The following is a 9,606-nucleotide window of genomic DNA, read 5'->3' as shown; positions in this document are numbered from 1 at the left end:
TATCCCAGGGTCTGATTGGTTCACAGCCTTTAAAGTACGCCATAATCTGTCAATAAAAACTCCACAAGCCGTGGAATTTGCTCGTAAAAAAATGACAGATCCATTTGTTATTGGCTCGACAGCTGTTGCTAGTGTGTTGAACTAGCACTAGCTGGATGGGCAAAGATGTGAGGTGGAACTATACCTAGACGGACGCCACCGTGAAGTGGAGTCTTGCCATGACCGTTATCGCAGTGGGCGGTAGTAGCGAGGAACGAGTGACTACGTGCCGCATTGAAGTGAAATGCGGTATATCCGGATCGGAATATATGGCTATGTTGATTTAACGTAGGGAGATTGTTATTGTATATATTGTGCTGTTTATCGTATCATTTTAATGTTGCTATTATGATCGGATGACCGTAATAAATTTGAATATTGTTGTTCCTTTGCAGAAGACGGAATTATATTTTATTTTATTTGTTTTAAACTGTATATAATTAAATATATTTACTTTATTTTTAACCTGTGTTTTACTGAGTCTGTCGTCCCGAAAGAGCTACCCGTTACAAAATGGCACCCGAGCAGAATAAGAACTACGCAGTTTGTAACTACCTCGACGGTATTCGACAGTATTCGACGCGCCTTAGCAAGACGAAAACAAATATTTACTTCCAGTTTCATATGCCTGTCTGTTTGCGAATATCTATCTATCTAGCCCAAAATCTATTCATGTGCTCAATATAGGCCTCTCCCATTTGTCTCTGTCTTCTGTTTGCCTTTTCCACATTGGACCTGCGCTTTTCTTAATGTGATCTTTCCATCTCATTTGTGGTAGATATCTTGACCTTTTTATAGTAAAAATATGGTCTCCAGCGGCCAATTTCTTTATTCCATCTTCCATTCTGATATATTTCGTTGTGCCCAGCCCATTTCCATTTTAATTTCAATGCATGTTCGACAGCGTCTGTTGTTCCGGTTTTGCCTCTTATCCACTCGTTCCTCTTTTTATCTCTCAGTGATATTCCCAACATTTGTCTTTCCATAGCTTTTTGAGTTTTCTTTATTCTATCTAAGTTTCTCTTGGTACACGTCCACGTCTGGGCCCCATATGTCAGAATAGGTAGGATTCATGCATTAAATACCTTCGTTCTTAATTTTAAAGGTATTTGTTGGTTTTTGATAGTATATGAGAGTTCTCCGAATGCCGCCCACCCCATTATTATTCTGTTTATTTCTTTAGTCTGGTTACTTTTGTTTGCTTTGATAGCTTGTCCTAAGTAAATATATTTTTGGACGTGTTATATGTTTGTTCCACCTATGGTAATTACTGATGTCTCTTCTGTGTTAGTCATTATTTTAGTTTTCTTTGGATTCATTTTCAGCCCTTTTTCAAGAGATGTTTTTTCTAGGTCTGAAATCATTATTCGTAAAAAAAATTCCACGAGGAAAAAATTCCTGTAGTTGGCTGAATACCATTTATTACAAAAAACATAAAATCCTTTATAAAAGGTATATTTGTTAAAATCTCTATACAGGGCTACATCAAGAACATAACTAGTTTTCAATCGGTTGACCGATCATCATCAGTGTTTGCTCAGAATCCAACATGCTAACCACCAAAGTAAAAAATATATGGGTAAAAACCCTTTACAAATAATCCGTCATCGGAACATAGATGAATGATGTGAGTTTAAACATGGATGTTTAAAATATCCAATGTTTCCTGCTCTAGGTATCAATGAGCTCGAATTTGACTTGTTCACATTATGGCAAGTCACTTGCTAACATACAGTCATGATGTGAACAAGTCAAATTCGAGCTCATTGATACCTAGAGCAGGAAACATTGGATATTTTAAACATCCATGTTTAAACTCACATCATTCATCTATGTTTCGATGACGGATTATTTGTAAAGGGTTGTTACCCATATATTTTTTACTTTGGTGGTTAGCATGTTGGATTCTGAGCAAACACTGATGATGTTCGGTCAACCGATTGAAAACTAGTTATGTTCTTGATGTAGCCCTGTATAGGGATTATTCGTAGTTGTTCCATAGTTGTTGCTATCAGGAGTACATCATCGGCAAATCTTAGATGATTTAAATATTTCCCGTTGATACAAATCCCTTGATACAAATCCGTTGATACAAATGCCTATTGTCCCAGTCTATAGATTTAAAAATTTCTTCCAACGCCAGAGTAAATAGTTTGGGTGAAATTGTATCCCCTTTTCCGATACCTCTACAAATTCTGATTAAAAGAATTTGCAAATCTCTGTCTAACTGAATTCTCATAGTGGCGTTTTGTTATATATTGTGGATTAACATTCTGTACCGTGAATATATTCGGCAATTAACAAATAGCGCCTCTTCGACGCGATTTCTTTTCATATCGCTAATCGCTTTTTCTATTTCTTTTCCGGTTATGGAGGGTATAATATTTCAGAGTTTACATTCATTATTTTTTTTTCAGGTTTTGTTAAGTTGTATCAGTAGGACTGTTTTTAGAGCTATAGAGGTCATTATAATATTCTCTTGTTAGGGATTCCCCCTATCTTAGATATTTGGGTTATGCTTTTTCCATTCCACCTTGTTTATTTTCCATCATCTCTATGATTTCATTTCTTCCTAAGGCCTAAGTGGGACTTAATATATCTTAAGTTTCTGGTTTCTTCTATAATCTTCTCGATTCGTTCTTCTTGATGTCGTTTGAGATCCTGTTTTATATGTCTTCTTATTTCTTTATTAAGGGTTTTGTATTCAGTTGTATTTCTTTTAATTTTTGTAGTAGGCTTTTCCATTGTTGTAGGATGTCCAAAGATATGGCACTTAGTTTTGGTTTTTTGTCTGATTTTGCTGAGGGTAATTCTAAGCTAGTTTTTAGAATCATTTAGAAGTTCTTCAGTGATGGCTTTGATTAGTTGATCTCGGTTTAGGTCTGCTAGCTTTAGTTCTTTAGTTGTTCTTAATTTGTTTTGGTATTGTTCTTTATTATCTTTTAATTTTTCTGGGTGTACTTTTTTCTTAGAGTGCATATAATGTCTTCGATCGTTTTTGTGTTTAATACTTATTTTAGCCCTTATCATCCTGTGATCACTACCAGTAGAAATTAAGTTTATTATTGTGACGTCTTCGAAAATGTTCTTTTTGTTTGTTAGTATGTAGGTACCTAATCAATTTCATTTTTAGTGTTCCCATCTGGCGACATCTCTGGCGACATCCATGTCTACTTCCTATGTGGCTTTTTCTTGAAGAAAGAGTTCATGGCAAATAATTTGTTGTTTTCTAGGTACCTAGTTAGCCAATAGATCTCCTCTTTCATTTCTTACTCCATGTCCAAATTATGCAATACATTTTTACAACAGATAGAACGACAAATGAGGTGTCGAATGAGAGCTTATAACCCAAACATGGTGTTAGAGGTGAGCAGGGCCGCGTTTAGGTCAATTGACGCCCTAGGCAATTCTCTAGTAGCCGCCCTTCAAGCATGTACCATTTTTGCAAAAAAATTGCAAGCAGATTTTTTTATTTAAATAAAAATACATAAAAATTGTGATTCCAGTTCGATCACATCAGATTTCTTTCTTGATTTTTCTTTGGAAAAATTATCATCCTAATGTCATAATTTATTGCCTTTGTTACGTCACTTTCTATGGACAAAATCCACAAATTGTTAAGACGTTCTTGCGTCATACTTGATCGGAAATTATTTTCATGACTATTTTAAATTCTTGACATTTTCAAAAATGACCATTCAGCGGACACGTTGGTTGGCAACTGGGAGGCACAAATAAATGCGCAAAGCATTATCAAAATTAGGGAAAATATCTTTCAATCCACTCTTCTTTAAATATTTAAATACTATGTTAATTACTGGCGATTGGTTATTTTATTGTGGTATCCAAATGAACCTTTAAGTGAATGCATTCATGTATGAATGATGTAGGTGTCTATTAGTGCAGTCAGTGAGGGTATTTGGCTCCGAATTCCATCCTACTGCATCAATTTACTTGATATTTTCACTGTAAGTAGGAAATAGCTCAAGAAACAAAGTCTACGCTATATCCTATGACGCTTTTAACTTAGGGGTGGTTCCCATCCGTTCTCGGGGGTGGATTTTTTTAATAAAATTAACACCGGAAGTGGCCAGAGAATCTAATTCTAAGCAATAAATGTTTTATATATTTTTTTTAAAATCAATACTTTTTGAGTTATTCGTGGTTAAAAATTAGTAATTTTCATTGAAAAATGAAAATTTTCGGAGACTGTTTTTTTGGAAATACCATAAAAATTGTGCATCTAACGAAAAAACTATATAAAACATTTTTGTAATTAATGAAAAATCAGAGAGATTCATTTTTTCATAAATCTTCTAGTTTTAATAAAAAATGAGATGGTAGACGAAAAAAGATTTTTTTGGTGCATGCTCAAATCGGTGTATTCAACTTAAAATATCAGAAAAATTGTCGATTTTAGGGATATAATGTACAATGCCACGAATACATTTTGTAGTGCTTCAAAAGACCTTTAAAACGGGAACTGTTAAATGCCGGTTACATTCAAACTAAGCGAGATATGTTGCAAAAAAACTTATGACTAATGTATTTTAAGGAAAAATGAGAAGTATATTTAACCCCTCATCCACCAGAATTTAAATGCATTGTTTTCTAGAATACCTTCTACTATAGTGTTATTTCTATATTCAAAAAGTTGGACGGGTTTAAAATGAATGGTTTTTGAAAAGAATAAGATCAAATTATAGAGCGCATTTTTAAATTTTCCTAAAAATCTTCCTTTTTCTTCATGTAATTCGAAAGTGATAAGAGATACGTAAAAAATACCTTACAAAAATGTAGGTTTTCTTTTAGATAACAATTTTCTTTTTCTTTCATTACTATATCTCATTATCATTTTCGAGTTACATGGAGAAAAAGGAAGATTAAAAAAAATTAAAAATGCTCTCTGTAATTTGATCTTATTTTTTTCAAAAACCCATCCAACTTGATGAACATAGAAATAACACTATAGTAAAAGGTATTGTAGAAGCAAAACGATGCATTTAAATCTGGTGGATGAGGGGTTAAAATATACATGCTTCGCATTTTATCTTAAAAATAAATTAGTCATCCTTTTTTGTTGCACCATATCTCGCTTAGTTTGAATGTAATCGAAATTTAACATTGCGATTGTTTTAAAGGTCTTTTCAGACAGTACTTACAAAAGATATTGATAGCATTATACCCCTAAAATCACACCAATCACACTTAAACACACCCATTTGAGCATGCTCGAAAAAATTTTCTTTTCACCTACCATATCTCTTTTTATGTTATCACTAGAAGACTTATGAAGGAACGAATCTCTTTGATTTGTCATAAGCTACAAAAATGTTTTATATAGTTTTTTTCGTTAGATGCATAATTTTTAAGGTATTCGCAAAAAACCGTCCGAAAAGGCGACATTTTTCAATGAAAATGGCAAATTCTCAACCACGAATAACCCAAAAGGATTCAGTTAAAAAAAAAATTATAGAACAGTGCGCCGCAGCCTTTGCGGTGCTGCCGACGACCCAATAATCCCTAGATTTACGACTTCTGTCCTTTTTGAATGAATAGTGTTAAGAAAATGCAATTTGTTTTCTAGAAATGAATGCCCACCTATATTCCATTGATGGATGTACGATGTACTTAAATGTTATTCGATTTTAATTTTTATATACAAATATATTTTGTACAATATTTTTGCCGCCCTCTCATAATTTGCCGCCCTAGACAACTGCCTATATTGCCTAATCGATAAAGCAGCCCTGGAGGTGAGAAATTTAATCTCGGAGACTTCCTGTTCCAGGTTTGCAACCGGAAGTAGTTTTAAAGTCACCGAAATAGTTCAGGCGATATATTTTTCGACGCGTCTTAGCTAGACGAAAATAAATGTATACTTCCGGTTAAAAAGATGTAACCGGAAGTACCACATTATATTCGTAGAAATAGTACATGTGACATATCAATCATTGCGTATTGAAAAGTCGAGCTCGAATATTTAGTTCTGATTTTGATATCATTTCCGGTTAAAAAATTATGACTTGAAGATTGGCAAAAATGATTCAAAATTAGTCAAATCGTATATCAATCGCATATCAATTACTTTCTATGATACAAGAAAATGCATAGTGACATATACGGCCTTACAATGTAGCACTGATGGTAATCGATAACTCTGAACTTTATCATAAATACTTCGCATTCTACACTTCAAAACGAAATGAGGCATATTATATTTTTAAATTAATCCGTACTTACTTACTTAATCCAGAACTCGTCTACCTTATCGGTGTGAGTTATTACGGAGTTGGGTTCTCCGTCGATTTCTTCCACATTTCCTTCTATCCATGGCCAATGCTTTTGTTTTCTCCCATTTTATTCCTCTTTTGTCTTACTATTTTTTCTTCTCCTCTTCTCAGTACATGTCCGAGCCATCTAAGTTGTTCTTATTCAATTGTTGTTGTAACTGGGTGTATTTTCAGATTTTCTCTAAAGGTTTGATTTCTAATTTTATCTTTCCTTATTTTTCCTCTATTGTTCTCAAAAATCTCATTTCTGATTTCTGTGCTTATTAGTCTATTCTTTTGTGTTTTTGTTAATGCCCAAAATTACTCTTGATATTTTTGTACAGCTTACCACTTTTTGCAATTCTTTCATTTATCTCATCTTTTAATTTTCCATCCCGGCTTATGATTACCCCCGAATACTTATATCTGTCTACCTGTTCAAGTTGCTTGCCATCTACTTCTATTTTATGTTTTCCTTTTTGTCTTCCAATTATCATTGTTTCTGATTTTTCTTTGTTTATTTTTATGTTTCTGATTTTTAGCTTTTCATATAGTATGTTTATGTGAGAACGGAATATGGAGGCGTAGATATAACTTTGAACTGCAGAATATCTACAAGCAAACGTTTGGTGGAAAAGATATTATCACTATAATTAAGCGAAATCGCCTGCAGTGGGCAGGACATGTAGCCCGAGCCCCTGAATCGAACATGATAAAAAGGATTCTAACAGCTCAACCCGTGGGAATGAGAAGACAGGGTAGACCAAAGTTGAGGTGGATGGACGGGGTAACACAAGATGCCGAGAAGATCGGAGTCGGCAACTGGAAAGTGCAGGCAAGGGACAGAACAGAATGGCGTAGAACGCTTGAGAAGGTCGAGGCCCTCTAAGGGCTGTAGCACCAGGATGATGATGATGATGATGATAGTATGTTTATATTTCCTTGAAATTGTTTTTCGTACTACCCAATGATCACCAGGTCGTTTGCGTAGCATAGTTCTGTTATTTGTATCATTCTCAACCTGCAATATCCTATATTTTCTCCATTTGTGTTTGCATTCTTTTATTACGTCATCTACTACTAGGTTAAAGAGTAGTGGGCTCAGGACACAACCCTGTTTTAATCCAATGTTGCTATCGAATATTTTTGATTAATTCAGTCGTGTGATGGATGACCGAAGTTAAGTTTAACGTTTGAGTTAAAGTTAAGATAACTCTCAGGAATAACGTGCCCATAACTATATAGGTAAAATTTGGTGTGATGTATCGCTCGCAATTATAAGATAGTTATATCATCAACGTTATACTAGAAAGAAGTTTTGAAGAACAAATTTTGAAGTAACAAAGAAAACCTTATGTACAAATAGTACAAGTTGGAGTGAGCGCGAGAGATTGTTCCGAACATACCCGTCGTCGGCTACCGCCGATGACCGAACAGGAAACAGCTGTTTGGGTTCCTTGGTGTTTCTAAGTTGCTTTCAAACGGTAGATAGAAACAGGGTTGCCAGATTGGTGTATTTTCCCAAATATTTGGGTTAATTTGAAAGCGTCTATTGAAATTTTTCTAAGCAGAAATTGTAGTGGGATTTTTTGGGGGCGGAAAATTATGGATGATTTTAAGGGGTCATGGTAAATTAAATTTGCGAATGTACATAGAACTGTATATTATACTCCCATATAATCGAAGATGATAGGAACTATGAATTATTTCCATGGCCCTCGTTGATATTGTAGTATGAATTTTGCTTTACTGTTCTCTTCATTTGACTAATAATTTATTAAAATGCGGCAACAATTTAAATTTGGGGACTTTGGGGTATTTGAGCTTCAATTTCAGGGAATTTCAGTTTCTAAGTGGGGGATTTATAAAATATCATCTGGCAACTCTGGATAGAAAGCTCAGTAGGTACTTAAAATAAAATTTCAACTTATATCGCTCGATTTGATTTTTGTATAATTTTTAAAATTGTATTACCCTTCTATTCTTAATTATTAAATTACTAGCTTCTAAATTCACTTGATTTCTGTCTAAAAACAAGTCAAAAGATGAACCTAACCTTGCATAACTACAGAGTTATCTCATAACTTGAGGTTTAACGTCGCGTTATAAAGTGACCAGATAACTCAAGAACTGTCAAGAAATAACGCAAATAGTTAAGTATGATATATCACACCAATTCGATGGTTATATTCTTTTTCTCATGATCATCTTTCAGTGCGTCACAGTTTTTAGATTTCTCTCTAACGCATTAAATTGTATGTGACAGAAAAAAGGCACGTCTGTGAATACTTTGGTAATTATTCTAGTTCGGTGATTATTCTAGTTGTCGATAGATGGCGCCATATTCAAAAAAGAATTATTTATTAAATAAAATAATAATATTATCAATATAATCTGTACAATTTATAAGACTATACAAATGAAAGAAAATACCATTTTATAAATGCAATAGACACAATTGATTTGGTTTTATTCCAAGTTGAAAATAAAATTTGACAACTATCAGATTTAACTAAAATGTCACGTTAGAATAAATGTCATAAATGTGTATTATCACGGACTTACCTTTCTTTCTATAATTTGTGACGCACTGAAAAATGTTCATGAAAAGGAGAATAACATAACTACAGGATAACTTTACGTTAACGATAACTTCGGCATAGCCACCTTTACTTTACCGTTAAGTAAAGGTGGCTATGACTTCGGTCATCCATCACAGGGCTGATTAGTCCAGAAAGCCACTGCGCATCCGCTAGGGAAAATATTCTAATTCGGATTTCTTGCACAATCTTACTTAACAAGGACTCCTTTTAACAAATTTGCATGTTGCCAGGACCAAAAAGTGGTCAAAAATTTTTTAAACGTTTTTTTTTGTTTTTTCCTAAAATGATTTTTCTTTGCATGGAAAAAAGTTATTTTAGGTTTTTTGGATCATTCCAAACAGAAAAGGTCTTTAGTGACTTTTCTCTAAAATTGATAGTTTTTGACATATAAGCGATTAAAAATTGAAAAGTTGCGAAATCGGCCATTTTTAACCCTCAAAAACTATGTGAAAAACTGAAAATTTAAATGTTGCCAAGGTAGGTAGATATTCTTTAAACATCGATTGATGAAATCCCGAAGAGTTTTTTGCAATACAATATTCAAAACTCCTTTGTTTTTTAATTGCTAATCAAGCGTGCGCGACACTATTTTCCACCGACAGTATGGTGCAAATGAAAGGAATAAATTCGTTATTTCGTAAATCGGCGACTTTAAGGAAAAATTCCGAAACAGGTCGATTTTTATTTTTAAG

This window comes from Diabrotica virgifera, chromosome 6, assembly GCF_917563875.1.
Source record: "Diabrotica virgifera virgifera chromosome 6, PGI_DIABVI_V3a".
NCBI classification, from domain to species: Eukaryota; Metazoa; Arthropoda; class Insecta; order Coleoptera; family Chrysomelidae; genus Diabrotica; species Diabrotica virgifera.
This window is presented reverse-complemented; position numbering follows the sequence as displayed.